Genomic DNA, 18,456 nt, shown 5'->3' with positions numbered 1-18,456 from the left:
ACTAGCTGCCATAATACACAGGCCTTCATTGATATTAGTGTTGGAGGTCAGTCTGTCAGTGGCCTCCATGGATGAAGGATCCCTTTGTTGTCCTCACCGTATTCGAACCGAGGACTTTAAGCTCCATGATATTAGTGTTTTTTTAATTATTTTTTATTAAAATTGTATAATTCAATTTATTAATGAATTTTAATTTTTTTTTTCATAATTTAATAGCATAGTAATTACAGATATTTTAGATGGTGGCTGTGACCTATATGATAGAGAATTTTATTTAAATTCAAATTGTTATTAGTTAGATTTCTATAAATTTTAAAAATTATCACAATTTTTCTGATAATAATTACAGATTTTAAAGATGGAGACCGCAGCGATAATGACAATGGTGACGTCAATATCCAAAAGGGTGGCCACAACATCAAATTGGACTAGATCAAATATCCTCAGAGGTTTATTGGAGGCTTATAGATGAGGAATTTAAGCCTTTTTGATGAATTTTTGTTACTTTGAAGGCAAAAATAGTTTGAAGCATTTAAAATTACGATTTTTTATAATTTTTATGTTGTTTTTTTTTTCCTTTTAAAGTTTAATTTTTTATTTATCAAAAATTAGATTTTTTGGTAGAATTTATTTTCCCTAAAAAACTGGAATTTTGAGTAATTGTTTGTGCAATTTTTGAAGGTCAAGATAAATGGTTAATGTCTTCCAAGATGGCCGCCATGACATCACAATCAAATATGGTGGACCTGCACCAGGCACCTCATTCTAGCTCCTTTCTCTGGAGGACCATATATATATACTACTCGCCTCTCGCATGAAAGAGTGACTGCCTGAACACATCGAATAAAGTACTTATTAATCCGTCGATTACCATGCTTTGAAACACTATCATGCAAGAAGATTTCCCTTACCATTTAGGTCTAGCGGAGCCCTCCTTCTCTTGGGATCGTCAGTGACCATCCCACATCCAACATAAAAAACAAATAACATTTACCTCCACGCAATACCTAGAGACATATGTTGGCAAGAATCGGGAATACTTGCAAATTCGTTTTCGTGATATAAATTAACTCTCGCTGTTAATGGAGCTATTGCAGCAAATTGGGGTCTTGTACACATGTAGCCTCGAAGCCTTGTAGCCCCGTAGCCATGTAGCCTTGTCTTGATGCCAAATGTTTTTGGGGCTGTTGGAGCCAAAGACAGGTGGAGCAGTTGAAACCTTCCATACATTGGCGATCGTATCCTGATAGGATCGCATCATACTAAGTTGCATGTTCGTGTAAATGCGCGAAGTCCAGACTTAATATCGTAAAATACTCATGGGATCGTATCCTACCGATAGGATCATATCCCTATGATGAATTCGTATCCATCTGATTTGATCGTATCCCTTTGATGAGATCGTATCCCTCTGGTGAGATGGTATTTCTCTGATGATCTCGTATCCCTCTGATGAAACTGTATCCCTGAGATGAGTTCTTACCTCCCTGATGAGATCGTATCCCTCTGATTATATCGTATCCCTCTGATGAAATCTGAGTTGAATGTTTGTACAAATGTTCTTATTGTTAAATGTACTTAGTCAAGTATTTAGTCAGGACTGAATTTTTAATGGATCAAAACCTATTGGCTTTGCCTTGGATTATATTCATACAATCGATCTAACAGTTCAAAGACTCTTGTTTGCTTGAAATAGGTCAATACTTGTTTGAAAGGAATGCCATGTATTGAAAAAGTAAGTCTTCTTGGCGTTATATTCAAAATGTCGGAAGGTTATAGCAGAGGTGCCCACCCCCCCCCCCCCCCAAACACTATGACTCACCCCCCCTAAACTAATGATGGCCCCCCCCCCCGAATTTTTTATGCCATTTTCTAAATTATTTACTCAATTATATTATAATATTATACCTTTTTAGTATTATATTTTATCACATTTTGCATTAATTAAAACTGATTTTCTAATTATAATTTTGGTCATATCAGGTAATATTTCCATCCTGAACTGACAGATGACAAACTGCTTTTGTTGAGGAAAGTGCGGGGTTGCCAATTTGATTTACAAGATCCCTTTCAATTATCAAAGCACCAGAATCGTATTTTCACATTAGAAGCTATAATTATGTAAATAATATATACATTTTCTCGTCTTTTAACCACCACCCCCCCCCCCCCCCCTGAAATTTTAATGACGCAGTCTGCGTCGTTATCCCCCCTTGTGGGCACCCCTGGTTATAGAATCCAAAATGACGGGTGTGATGTAAGCATGATTTTTAAAAATTTATTTAAATTGTAATTATTTGTTTTAAAATTTGTATTAATAAATTACGTGTTGACTCTTGCCAGAAATCGAAACGAGTATTTAAATGGATTGAGTAACTAAACAATTGAAGAAAACCATTTATTATTTTTGCCTTTATTCTGAATTTTCCGGTCAAAAGTCAACAAATTTCAAGTTTACAGTGAAGGTAAATGTTTTGAGGATATTGCCCCGCACTGATAAAATTTACCCCATTCAGAAAATTTGGCCACTCGGGATTTTTTGAGGAAAAAAAAAAGGAAATGTTCCCTCGAAATTGGGGTATTTCTAGGAATTTAGAGGATTTTTTAGTCATTTTTTTAAGGAATTTTGAGGAAATTTTATATCAAGATGGTCGCCGTGATGTTACAATCCATGATGGTGGACATCGGCTCTGGCTCCAAGCACCTGCACCTATCCCTGGAAATACCACAGTAAACTTACTATGTTATGTTAGGCCTATTAAAAAGGTAAAAAAAAGTTTTTTCTAGTGACGAGAATTGAACTACGTACCTTGAAGTTAGCAATTCCGTGCTCTACCGCTGGGTACCGAGCACGTTGACATATTATAAGGAGAATATGTATTATAATAAATGTAATGTCAGTTTTCTTATGGTTTTTTTTTATTTAAGATTCCTTTTAATACTGGGACTATCTTAGTTTACTAAATATATTTCGGGGTAGTTTCTTTATCAAAAAGTTTCATTTGGCACACCAGTACGTTTGGTATGTCCCCTAATGTTTGCGAAAGTGACTATATTAAAAGGTTCATAGTGCTACACGCGTGTTCCACCATCTTTGTGTCGCATTTCCGTTCATCGACTTCCTTTTCCATTGTCACGAAATCACTCCCACCAAACACCGTGTACCGAGAGCTAAGGTGTTTACACATTAAAAAATTAGTTAATCGGGGTTCCGTGTTAACTGTTAGAGCTGTAGCAAACCGTATGTATTCGTTACTGAGTAACGGGTGCGGCATCTAGTAACGAGTAACGAAACGTTACACACGAATGCATTTCGTTACTCGCATATTTCGTATGTTTTACGCATGCGCGCGCTTATTCGTTACAAAGAACGATGTTTGTTTATTAATAAAAGTATAAATTTGGAAATTCGTCGTCCAAGTTTTTTACTGTTTATTAAAGGTATTGTGTGTGTAGACAAAGTTTTAGATTCGAACAGAAACAACGTAAAAAATTTTTTACAAATTATAAATATGTATGTTTTTGTTTTTTATTATCGCGTATTTTCACGTTTTTTTATTATCTTAAATGAGATAATATAATAAAGCCGCTCTAATGAGATTTAATTGTTTCTTGGTTAGCAAAAGCTGTTAATTATCAAACATTTTAAATTGTTTATATTCGATTAATTTTTATTTACGTGACGTCATACTGTACGCGTACGAAATACGACTCGATATGTTTCTGTTACATAACATAGCATGTTATGCGGTATCAGAAGTAACGAGTAACGATACGAAAATAACGAGTACTAATTGTTATAGTAACGAATACATACGGGTACACATTTTTTTCGTTACTTTTACACCTCTATTAACTGTGTCATCTAGCGCCACTCGCTGCCCCTGGTTTGACCCGTTTCCCACCCGACTACCGGACGAGGGTGCTGAAGGGGTGTCGGGGTCGTGTGCCCCGCCCCGCGCGTGATGACCCCCTGATGCGCCGCGCGGGTCGATACCCGCGGCCCCGGCCTGCGCGTGGCGGGGCGTCGAGGTCTCCCGGCCGGACCCGCGTCACACCTCGCCACTAGGGATGCAACATCGCTCTTAAAAACATCGATATCACGAACATCGATGTTCAAAAGAAAAAGCATCGATGTAAAAAAAAAATCGTTCTGACAACCGATACATCGATGTTTTAACCGATGTTTTTAAATATCAGGAAAAACATGCCAAAATTATTTAAATTATAGTATGTAGCGAAAAATCATACCTACTACAGGTTCCTGACCACAATATCCACAAGATAGCTGTGAAAGTTGAGCGGTGACCGTAACATTATATAGCGGAGAAATAAAGATAAAGGTGTACTGCACTGCCCTTAAGTGGTTTCAAGATTCTGTATTGGTTGTTTTATGCCTAAAAATTACTCCAAAACCACGCCTTTTAGCCATTTTCACTCTACTAAAAACACGGTTTAAAAACTTAATCCGCATTCAAAAGTACCTTTCGGCATTCAGCGAACACTTAAATGCTTTTCGTAAACATACCCCACTCGGATATCTTACGTAGTTTTCAAATCACGTTTTTCCTGAAGCTCTGTGCACCGTATGCAGGAGATTATCCGGTGGGGGGGGGGTTAGGGGTTCATTTCCCCCCCCCCCCCCCTTTAGCGTTAAATCTTTAGTTAAATTTCTTATTCATCACTCAAACAAATTTCATATTAAAAATTAATAAAAAATTTTACCATTACAATATTTAAATTTAAGTACCGAAAACTGCTGAAATAGCACTATTTTACACCTTAAAATCCAAATTTTCCCGGGGGAGGACCCCCGGACCCACCACTTTAATACAGGGGGGGTGTGGGGGCATTCTTCTTAACACCCCAAATACACAAATCCTGGCTACGCCACTGACTGTATGTGTGCCCGGGCAGCCTGCAGCCTTAAGACACAGGCTTATTTAAAATAAAATTACCCTTGTCTTTTAGGTTTTTAGTTATCATTTCGTGAATATATTGTAAATAGTACAGATCATGAGAGATCTATCTATCCAAAAACCATTGCGATACGACATTTAGTTTTCAACAAAACTTTTTTTTTTTTAATTTTCGATACTTATAAAACTTACATTTTTAAGTATAAATAAATGTTATAAACGCTAAACCATTTTGGTTGGTATCCTTATTTTTTTACAGTATTTGAATAAGTCTATATTCAATTAAAAAATAACTATTTTTTACACAATTTATTTTTAATTGGAAAAAAATTTAGGGAAAAAGCATGAAGTGTATGTGCAGGTTTCAAATGTAACATTAATTTTCTCGATAGAGCTAGCGAGACCGTATCGGTACCAATTAATAGCTTGTATGTACAACAAGCTATGAAATTGTCCATAAAGTCTCGCTGCTTTTTTCCTTATATTTTTCAAAATTTAAAAGAAAATTCTTGTGTAAACAACGGTACCTATTTATTTTTTCCAAATGATTTTACACATCTTAAAGTACTGGAAAAAAATTGATGCTGAAATCAACCAAATAGTTCAGTAAGTATTTACAACATTTTTGATACCTACTTAAAAATGTAGGTTTTTATAGTAAGTATAGATAGTTAAAAAATTGTATCTTAAAAACCAAATGTATCGTAACGTTTTTTTATATATATTCAATAAATATTCATGAAATGATAGCCAAAATATTATAAAAAACTAGGGTAATTTTAATGATGAACGATGTCGATGTTTTGGACTTTTTCGTCGATGCATCGGCGATGTATCGCTCTTCAGAACATCGATGCTAACATCGATGTTTCATGAACGATACATCGATGTTTTCAAAACATCGATGTATCGTTTGCATCCCTACTCGCCACACGCGGCGTCTTCGTGCACGGAGCCACAATCCTCTGTCTCCTGTACATTCCCACACGTAACGCATGCCGATTTGCATCCCGCATGAATGTGCCCAGGGTTTTCCCTGTGTCCAGGGGCGTAGACAGGGGGGGAGTTTTAGGGGTTCAACCCCCCCCCCCCCCTTAGCACAAAATCTTTAATTAATTTCTTAATCATCACTCAAACAAATTTTATATTAAAATTAAATTTAAATATAGTAAAAGTAAAAATTTTATTAAGTACCGAAAACTGCTAAAATATCACTATTTTACACCTGAAAATCCAAATTTTCCCGGGGGAGGACCCCAGGACCCCCCGCTTTAATACGTGGCGGGGGGGCGGCATGCTTCTTAACACCCCCCATACACAAATCCTGGCTACGCCACTGCCTGTGTCTATGCAGGTTTTACCTGGGTCCAACCTATCTCTAGTTACAGTCTAGATTTAAGAGTGAGGGGAGTTAGTCAGTCATGGCGCCAATCGCTGCCATGGCTGGCCAATTCCCCTCCTAGCACATGGATGCATGCGACCCTCTCCCTGCATGGCTTATCCCAGCACGACCAGGCGTATAGGCTTCGGCCTGAGACGCACCTAGGTCCCTCCCTAACCCGGACCCCTCCAAAATACACTCAGTTTTAGTTAGGTTAGGATGAAAAAAAAATCGCGTGGGACGGAAATGTGTCACCTCGTTGCGCCTTCCGCGGCGGATGGCGCCTACCAAAGTTCTCAGTGCCAATGGGAAACTCTGTGGTGTTAACCGTCCAATGAATTTTAACGGCATGTGCAGTATTTTAATAAGAATCCTCGTCGAAAAATTATTTCAAAGCCGGGGTTTAGAACTATTTCAAGTTTTTTTTTCCGCTATTTCATCGGAGCAGATCCGTTATAAAGTTTGAAAATTTAGATCCGCTAATCAAATGATTCGATGGTTGACGTAGCTGCTCCGGCAGCGTATTCTAGAGGCGGGTGCGGAAACTACGTGAGATTCGCTTTGAGAAATATAGTTGAAAATACAATTTGCGTATATTTATCACACTCCGCATTATTTTAAAAAATACTACATTAAATTTTGTGTCCGAGGTTCGTATAACTAAGTGTATTTGAAACGTGAGAAGACATGATTTTGCTCGTTACCGAGATTAGTTGTTTACCCATCACTGACGACTACTGAAAGCCTCACATTACTATTTTTTTTATCAATATTTCACTCAACCACACGTAAAATTTTGTAAGTTTTAATGGGTAATTTAGCTCTTGGAGGTAAGAAGTAGGAAATAATACCTTTATTATTTAGGCATGGCTTTTCTCTAAATTTTGAAAAATAATGTTCTTGCACTGAAAAAAAAAATGCTATTATTTATTTTTGTATTGCTCTAAGGTTCTTAAAATGTATCCATGATTAGAAATTAAATACATAAAAAATATAGCAAGTGAAGAGTAATAAAAGCTTAAAAAATTTGTGCGTGAAGTCCACGCACGACAGAAGTGAAACTACTTGCTTATTAGGTGTGTGTGTGTGTGTGTATATATATATATATATATGTATATAAATATAAGATATATATATATAAAATCACACTATTAACGTAAAAATAAATGAAACATAGAAATACAATTGCACAAATCAATAACCCTTTTCCACGCGATTAAGTTAATTTTAGATACTTTAAATAAAATAGAAGAAATATGGTAGCGTCAATTGTTGGCCGTTACGAAAATTGAGGAGTAGACAAACACAAGCAGCGTTAAGAGTAATTCCGTTAGCATTACTGCTATGTCATTTCTACCTCTCCCCTACCGTCCACCAGCCGGCTGTTATAACTAGCATATAGCATGCTACGCTACGTACCTATCCTCTCCCCCCCCCCCCCCACTTCCTTCGACGTCTTCCAATTCGACCGCTAGTGCATGCGCTGGAGTGGCTGGCGTCGCCGTTGACACTCCCCTCCTCTACCTGTTCCTCCACCACACACTTAATTAACTATTGCCCAAATGCGATCAGAATTTTCGTAACGCTCTAAGATTGTAGCCCCCCTCCCCCCCCCCCCCTCAGCAAAGAAGTTTCACTTCAAAATTTTGTGTTTACAAAATTGTTGCCAACGCTTAGGAGGGAGGTGCAGGATCACTGACAATATTGGTGGCAACGCAAGGTTTACGTTACGATTCATGTAGCGAATTCTAGTGGCGAGCGCAGAAAATATGTTTGTGATTCGCATCCAGGTATTTCGGTATTTGAAAAACAACTATTTTAATTACCAGTTTATTTATCACGCGCGCATTATTTTAAGTAATTCTATGTTTAATTTATTGTCTGAGTTTTGTATTTATTGTAAGTGTATTTATTTGCAACATGAGAACACACGAATTTCCTCATCCATCACTGGCGTGTATCTATAAAAATAAAAGCTTACATTTTTTTTTACTTACACTCAGTCACTCCTCACTCACTAACTAACATAAATAACTATAATTATTTTAATCTCTCTCTCTCACCGTACGCAGATTACATTTTCATTGTAAAGTCAAAATACAATTTTTATAAATATTTATAAGAATTATTTCTTCCTTAATATCTTTAATATTAAACTCTTTATAAGCTATATAAATTAAATAAATATTAAAATAATAAATCATAAAGAAATAATATTATAAAAAAATTAATAATATTATTCTGAATAATTTGATTATATAAAGAAATCCAACCAAGTAAATAATATAAACCCTGACCACCTATAAATTCAAATCAAACAAAATCTCTACCTAAATTTAACTTCAAACCAAAAAATAAAGAAAAATATGTACTTAGTAAAAAAAGGAATAAATCATATACTTCCAAAAAATAAACAAGAACCATACATATAATAATTATATAGTAAATCAAATAAGTTAAACTTATTAATAAAATAACCTATTCAAAATAAAAATATAAAAGGTATTAAAATTAAAAAAGGATAAGGAAACAACAATCATCTTAATATAACCACCCAAAATAGAAACTGTTAATAACTATACCAAAAAGTATATATAAACTACCTACTACCATCAGAAGAAACAGAAATGATAAGAAAAAAAAGAATACGCACCCTCGCGTGCGCTCTTTCAGGCATCACAGAGCGATCGTTGTATCCGGGGAACATAAATATCTAAGAGGTGTAGTAGTCCAATCTCCGTTTTAGCCCAGGAAAAGAAGGTTTTATGTCGGGAAAAATTAGAGACAAGCTGATATTTTCGCAAGTGTTAGGACCTAACTAGAGGTATATTTTCCCAAAAGTCCCCACCCCTCCCCTTTGTGCTTCCCCCCCTACCCACCCTTAAACATCCGATTTGCAAGCATTTGGATTACCCTTCATATCTCCGTTGTGATATATCTCAGTCAAATTTTCTTTATATAGTTTTATTTCTTATATTATTATCTACAATAAAGTTATGTATAGTTTTGTTCTAGGATTAGCAGTTAACAAGATATTAGCTGAGGAATGTCAATTTTTACAATTTTATGTTAAGTTTGTTAAGAATATTTAAGTTTAAAATTTTAATTTGGGACATTTTCACGAAACACTTAAGATAAAAAGTGTAGAATGATTCTTTAGCTTTCCAAAGGTATTAATTTTTCATATTTTGGATGACGATAACATGTGTATAACACTAGGTTATGCGAGGAAGGCGCTGCATTTTGTTCTACCCTTGGTGCGTGCTGCAGTGGGTGGCCTCAGGAGGCTAAACAACAGGCTTACTATCAAGAGCGAGGGAGCTGGCGTGTTGAGTCATAGAAATGTCCCTAACCACCAACGACCATAAATTTCTTAAGACATGTTTACTGCCTTGAGTAATCCGTCTTCCAGAGACTAGTTCTTGTAGTGGATTTGAAGTGTGCGGTAACGTTCTAGCGTGTATGTGCGTGATTTTCTAAAACTTCCGCTTACTCTACGTCACATAATAACGTGAAGTACTAGAAAGTACGGTGTTAATTTTTGATAACTGAAGAAATTTTGCAACAGCTTCTCGCAAATCTAAGAAGGTAAGAATGTTTTCAATAACAAAAGCTAAGTATTATTGTAATAAAAAACCACTTCTTCCCGTGGGCTGTTGCTATTCAGTGGTTATAGTGCTGTTCTCCTACCAAGACGATTTGGGTTTTGTTCCCGGATAGGACCACACCTTTTTTTTTCATTTGTACCACTGCATGTTCGGCTGTCGATTTTTTTCCCCTTCTTCGGAGCCTTGTGCTATCCTCTACCCTAGCACTCCGGCCCTGCTTCATTCGCATATTAGCATCGATTGTAGATGCTTCACGTCTTAAGATCCACCAGGACATCTTATAAAATATTTTTACACAGAAGACTATATGTCGGCTTTATTGCAGTTTTCTTACTTTTTAAATTTGTGTCACGTAAATGTGATTTCTATTGCAACACAAATATCAAACACCGTTAGGCCTATTGATGTGTGTGTCAATACACTGTTTTTTGAAGTTCAGGAAATTAATAGATCATATAACTTAAATATTTTTACATATTTGTGTGAGATTTGTAGTAAAATCTTTTCAAAAATGTAATTATAAACTGATTCAATTCAACATCGTAACTATTTATCGTAATGTTTTTTATGGTTCTTCAGAATACCAAACTTACATTTTAAGTAAATAAGTATACTATTAAAATGCGCATTTGTCAGTCTATGGTAACTTTTTACTATTCGACAATTGCAAATCAACAACTTTCTAAGTGATGCGTATGTTTCAGGATTGAATCTACCTACCATGTTATAACAAGAATTCACACTAACCAAAATTGAAATGGAACATTTAAGTATACTTTGTATTCTATGCGGTAAAGATACGGAAGGAGACACTGTTGTTGTTACAAAAGGGTTGAAGACAATAACAGAAGCAAGAATTCTACGAAAGGATGGGCTCCACAAGAACTTGAAAGAAAAATCAAGTGTTCGAGTACACAAATCGTGTAGGCAAAACTATACGAGACCATCACGTATTAAAGCTGCAACTACATCATCACTAAGTCCTGCTGTATGTATTCCTTCAACATTATCGCCTGTTTTGCGAAGTGTAGGAAATAATTTTGACTACAAAAAAGATTGCATTTTTTTGTGGGGAAGAGGCAATTGTCGATTCTAAGATAGCTTTGTATCGTAGGAAAAAAGTTCGTATGGTAGCAACATTTGAAATTAAAGATAGTTTGTTGCAGAGATGTGAAGATCGGAGCGATGAATGGGGAGATCAAGTGAAAGCATGCATTTTAAATGTAAGTGACCTTGTAGCCCCAGAAGCACGACACCATAAAAACTGTCATGACACTTTTTTAAAAGACAAACCCAAGTGAAGGATTTGTAGGCAGACCGATGACGGATAAAGAATATGTTTTAATGTTGTGCAGTTACATTGAACAAAGCGATGAATGCCAATATTCAATTCAAGAGTTGCAAGATATAATGGCATGCATTTCAGGGGGAAAATATACATATTCCGACAAACACCTGAAAAATCTTCTTCTAGAACACTTTAAAGAACGCCGCATTATGGTATCTAATGTTTCAGGTAGAAAAAACAGTGTGTGTTTGTCTGATACTGTCCATAAAATTATTGAGACCTGGTACAAAGAAATAGATAGGGGAACCTAGAAACGGAAAAACTTAGGATAGTATTGGCTGCAGCTGACATCATTAAAGAAGATATTCAAAAGAAGGCATATGATCATGAAACATATCCAGGTACCAATGACATTACATGTGGAGGAGAACATTTAATACCAAATACATTAGCAGCTTTCACACAAAGAGTTACGAAAAAGAAAAACGTTTCAGAGTTTGAAATGGTAGACAGAAAATGTGTAGTCATAAACCATGCTATTATATCAGCTGTAAGACCCAGATCATTTTTGTTACCACTTCACATTGGCTTAGCTCTGAAACTACATCGTTTATATGGATCTAAGCATCTTATCAACATGCTATATTCTATGGGTATTTGTGCTTCCAATTACGAAGCTTCCGTGTACATTAATACTCTCATAAATTCAGGATCACTAAATGTCAATGAAGATGCTTTCATACAGCATGATTTTGATAATGCTGATGTCAATGTTCGAACACTGGATGGCGTCAACACGTTTCATGCAATGGGTGGGGTCCAAACTATTACCCCAGATTCTAGTTTTGAAACTCAAGTAAAGGTTGCAAGGAAATCTTCTGGAACATTTAATCCAGAATGCATTAGGATACGATCTTACCCAAAGAAAAAAGCCCACAACGGACTTAGTAGCATTACTGTGAAAGACTACAACGAAATAAAAGCTGAGCTGAAAAATTCAGACTTCACAGTAGCAACCATGTTTCCTCTAAACTCTATTTGGCTTTCTGGAATGAATGCCCAACCAGGATGGAATGGTTTCATGAACCTCATTAACAGCAGAAGGGGAAAAAGTGACTCAACATATGTCATGGCTCTTCCATTTATTAATTTGGATAAGTGTGTAAGAGAAGCTGGAGGCGAGAGAAACGTACATAAGCCAATTACCACATCTAAACCTTTTGCACCAAACGATATGTTGCACATAGTGTCATGTTCATGTAAATCTGCATGTGGGAACTATTGTGGATGTCGAAAGACAGGTTTACATTGCTCAGCTATGTGTGAACACTGCAATGGTCTTTCGTGTAACAATGCAACAGCCATAGATGAAGATGAAGATGCAATTGATGATGTATAATTATGTATGTAGGCGTTGAGTCGAAAACGTTATGAATAGATCTGTTTGTAAAATACATTGAAGTACTTTTGTTGTAAGTAGAATTTTTCTATACAAATTAAATAGCATGATGTGTAAATAATAGCAAAGTTTGGAAGTGAAAAATGCACATAAAGAAGTGAATAATTCTGTAAATGTCACAACAGCTTGAAGTGGGTGGGTGGGTTGTCCGTGATGCTGTGGATGATACTGATTGCTCTTTATCACATACTGTGAATAAGCAGTCATGTATTTTAGTTCACAGCTGCCGGTTGTTGCCAGTCCGGAACACGGCGGGTCCATAGGTGGTGGATAATTGAACGATCCTATGTGGGTTAGGGTTGAAGCCCCCCCGAACCAAAACTGGCAAAAATAATATAAAAATTAAACCAAATTTGTTTCTGTATTCTGAACTAAAATTGTATATATAATTTATTTAGAATAATTAGGAAGAATTACAAGTAACGTTTAAGGCCAGCTGAGCGAGATTGAATAGGGTGCGGCAGATTGCTTTTAAGTCCGGGTTGCGAGAGGTGAGTTCTTGGTTTACTTACGGCCCTCTACTTCATGTTATCTTCATCGAAAATATGAAAAATTAATACCGTTGGAAAGCTAAAGAATCATTCTACACTTTTCATCTTAAGTGTTTCGTGAAAATGTCCCAAATTAAAATTTTAAACTTAAATATTCTTAACAAACTTAACATAAAATTGTAAAAATTAACATTTCTCAGCTAATATCTAGTTAACTGCTAATCTTAGAACAAAACTATACACAACTTTATTGTAGATAATAATATAAGGAATAAAACGATATATAGAAAATTTGACTGCTATAAATAACAACGGAGATATGAAGGGTAATCCAAATGCTTGCAAATCGGATGTTTAAGGGTGGGTAGGGGGGGAAGCACAAAGGGGAGGGGTGGGGACTTTTGGGAAAATACAACTCTTTTTGGGTCCTAACACCTGCCAAAAATTCAGCTTGTCTCTAATTTTTCCCGACATTTATGCATTTTTTCCTTTCATTTCCTGGGCTATTTGTCTAGTACGAACGAGAACTATGGTACGTTGAGGGTGCAAAGTATGGTATTCCTACTGGTTAGGCTGGTGAGTTTGTGAACGTTTGTTGGAGGGGGGAAATGGGGATGGACAAGCTAAACTTATGGTTGGTGCGCCTTATTTCTTTTGTGAAGTTCCGCCGGACCTCGACGGACGGCGACATCGTCGACCGACAAGCGCTCTCCGTATCCGGAGAACATGAACTTTCAAGAGGTAGGCGTTGGGTCGCCGCTTTCGTTCGTTTCGCCCGCGCGACGCTTCGTCGACCGAAAATGTCGCCAGTGAAAGATACTTCTCGGGAAGTTATGAACTCTGTGGAGGTAAAAAAAGAATACTGCTTACTAACTACTAAACTAATAATTATCTAGCGTTTTTTATAAGCTATTAAGAATAATAGTTAGTAAGTAGTAAGTAGCTTGCAGGCATCCAAAAAACACCATCGCAGTCAGGGCGACGACGGCCGCACAGTTGGTGTTGTTGTATCCGGCAAGTATGAGAAACACAAAAGTATGTGAAGATACTACTGGTTCCAGTCTCCGTCACAGCTTTTTTAACATCCTGCCAACCAAACACTGGGATGTTTACCTCTAAGAGGTCCTTCGTGATTCATTCCCCAGCCATCGTGGTCTGTGTCATTGTGCATTCCCATTCAGTAGACAACACAGTCAGGGCCGTCGAGAGAAACCAAGGGCCAGAGGACATTTAATTTGGTTGTATGCACTTAAAATTAGAATTAATCTTCCCCACGTTTCATCTGATAACAGATACCTAAATTATTTTAAGGTTTTTAAAAGACCGCATCTTTATTTCAAATGTATGAGATAGGTATCAAAATTAGATTTGTACATGTTGGTAGATTATTATATGGACCGGTATTTAATATCAATCACTAAATTTCTGAACGTGACTCACACGTAGTTCCGCACGCACCGCTAGAATTTGCTAACGGGGAAGCTACGTCGACTATCAAATCACATTCTATTTCCAGTGTAAAAGGTTAAACTGTGTAATGTAATGTCTCATACAAAAACGAAAAAGACTTGACAAAATACCAATCCCCGACTTTGACATGATTTTTGACAAGGAATTTTATTAAAATATTTGCCCACCTTGTTAAAAAAATTTAATAAGTCATTACTATATAGTTTCCGCACCCGTCAGATGACTATAAATTATTCGGTATTAAAGAATAGTTGTATTATTATAATTTTTACCTATGCAAATCATGGAAATAAATTACCTAACAAACAGAAATAATATAATATTTCTTGAAGTAAAAATAGAGGACGTAGGCCTACATAGTATAAAATAATTAACCAAATTGACTGAGCTATGAATTTAATAATATTATAGCAGTATGATGAACAATTAAAATGTATTCGTGCATATTGTTTGAATACAATTTATATAATCCCGTAATCTGTTATTTAAAAAAAAATAAAAAACAAAACATCCATTGCTGATTTTTCGACCATGTTCTTTTAGCTTATTATCAGTGCACTTTAACCACCGTGCTATATTTTTTACTCGTTAGTTTATTGACTACTTATTTTCGGGACGTGCACTTTACAGAATGAGGTAGGGAATAAGTTTTAGAAATATGTTACATGATCTCACACCAACAATCCAACACCACGTTCCACCATTACCAAATTTCAAAACAGGAATAGGTAGTGTTCATATCTCCTTCTTAATGTATTGTTTGTGACCTTAGCCCATCTGCTATGTCGTAACTGGATTATGAAGTCCCGCACTCAATATGGCTCTGGAGTTGTGAGCATGAAATATATCAAGTTTGTCATCAACCACACGGCAGCCCTCCTCTTCAGAGAAGGGAACATCATTATGTCAAGATAGCACATACTGTCTGCGTACACAACTATCGGTGGTATACCTAGAAGTTTTTCAAGTGTTCGTTGACACCACTCCCACAGTGGGCGCGAGAAGGAGCAGTCATACACTCGATGTATCGCCGTGTCACAGTAGTCACAGAGCTCACACTGGTTGTCCTGGGTTAATGCGATTCGTTTTCTTCGATATTTGGTGGGAGTCAGATAGTTTACGAAAGCAAAGGCTACGGCACGGAGATGAGTGGGTAATTCTGTATCGGTAATATTTATCCATATTTGCTTCCCCCGCAGTGACAGGATCTTGGTCTGGATTTTCGGTACAGCGCTTGTTGTCCTTCGATGACAATCATAGAGTTGACTAGTTGACACATTCATTCCATCTATGAGTTCTGAAATGGTAGCCCTCAGATTTTCGGCGGCTGTTCTGTAGTGCCGAGTGAGCTTCCCCATTGAGCTCCCTGCTTCCCATGCTGCGGTGTACAAGGCTGATGAACGTACACCCTTTGAGACGCACTGTATGACGGACTTCTGGAACAAGGCCTTCTGCTCGTCTCCCATGACAGGAATCGTTACTTTATCCCTGCTTACTTTGAAAAGGAAGCCTTTCCAAATACACCATCCTATGTATTGCCAGATACGCGCTGCTGTTGCTGCTGACATTGGGACACATACCATCCCACTAATATTATATATGTGAAAGTTTAGATGGATGGATGGATGGATGGATGGATGGATGGATGGATGGATGGATGGATGGATGGATGGATGGATGGATGGATGGATGGATGGATGGATGGATGGATGGATGGATGGATGGATGGATGGATGGATGGATGGATGGATGGATGGATGGATGGATGGATGGATGGATGGATGGATGGATGGATGGATGGATGGATGGATGGATGGATGGATGGATGGATGGATGGATGGATGGATGGATGGATGGATGGATGGATGGATGGATGGATGGATGGATGGATGGATGGATGGATGGATGGATGGATGGATGGATGGATGGATGGATGGATGGATGGATGGATGGATGGATGGATGGATGGATGGATGGATGGATGGATGGATGGATGGATGGATGGATGGATGGATGGATGGATGGATGGATGGATGGATGGATGGATGGATGGATGGATGGATGGATGGATGGATGGATGGATGGATGGATGGATGGATGGATGGATGGATGGATGGATGGATGGATGGATGGATGGATGGACGGACGGACGGACGGACGGACGGACGGACGGACGGACGGACGGACGGACGGACGGACGGACGGACGGACGGACGGACGGACGGACGGACGGACGGACGGACGGACGGACGGACGGACGGACGGACGGACGGACGGACGGACGGACGGACGGACGGACGGACGGACGGACGGACGGACGGACGGACGGACGGACGGACGGACGGACGGACGGACGGACGGACGGACGGACGGACGGACGGACGGACGGACGGACGGACGGACGGACGGACGGACGGACGGACGGACGGACGGACGGACGGACGGACGGACGGACGGACGGACGGACGGACGGACGGACGGACGGACGGACGGACGGACGGACGGACGGACGGACGGACGGACGGACGGACGGACGGACGGACGGACGGACGGACGGACGGACGGACGGACGGACGGACGGACGGACGGACGGACGGACGGACGGACGGACGGACGGACGGACGGACGGACGGACGGACGGACGGACGGACGGACGGACGGACGGACGGACGGACGGACGGACGGACGGACGGACGGACGGACGGACGGACGGACGGACGGACGGACGGACGGACGGACGGACGGACGGACGGACGGACGGACGGACGGACGGACGGACGGACGGACGGACGGACGGACGGACGGACGGACGGACGGACGGACGGACGGACGGACGGACGGACGGACGGACGGACGGACGGACGGACGGACGGACGGACGGACGGACGGACGGACGGACGGACGGACGGACGGACGGACGGACGGACGGACGGACGGACGGACGGACGGACGGACGGACGGACGGACGGACGGACGGACGGACGGACGGACGGACGGACGGACGGACGGACGGACGGACGGACGGACGGACGGACGGACGGACGGACGGACGGACGGACGGACGGACGGACGGACGGACGGACGGACGGACGGACGGACGGACGGACGGACGGACGGACGGACGGACGGACGGACGGACGGACGGACGGACGGACGGACGGACGGACGGACGGACGGACGGACGGACGGACGGACGGACGGACGGACGGACGGACGGACGGACGGACGGACGGACGGACGGACGGACGGACGGACGGACGGACGGACGGACGGACGGACGGACGGACGGACGGACGGACGGACGGACGGACGGACGGACGGACGGACGGACGGACGGACGGACGGACGGACGGACGGACGGACGGACGGACGGACGGACGGACGGACGGACGGACGGACGGACGGACGGACGGACGGACGGACGGACGGACGGACGGACGGACGGACGGACGGACGGACGGACGGACGGACGGACGGACGGACGGACGGACGGACGGACGGACGGACGGACGGACGGACGGACGGACGGACGGACGGACGGACGGACGGACGGACGGACGGACGGACGGACGGATGGATGTTTGTTACTGAATCACGCCAGAACAGCTGAACGGATCTGGATGAAATTGGTCCTACAGCGAGCTCATAACCTGGATTAACACATATACCACATATTAATATGAAATTCCATCCCTTAGGGAGTGAAAAAGTGATAATTTCATTTTATAACAGAAAAAAAATCATAGGTCATAGACATACAAATAGTGAGTGAGTGTCATTTCTCTATGCCTGCCACACGATCATACACATAGTAAGGTCTGGCAAATTAATATTTTTCTC

Source organism: Bacillus rossius, chromosome 5, assembly GCF_032445375.1.
Source record: "Bacillus rossius redtenbacheri isolate Brsri chromosome 5, Brsri_v3, whole genome shotgun sequence".
NCBI classification, from domain to species: domain Eukaryota; kingdom Metazoa; phylum Arthropoda; class Insecta; order Phasmatodea; family Bacillidae; genus Bacillus; species Bacillus rossius.
Note: the sequence above shows the minus strand (reverse complement) of the source record.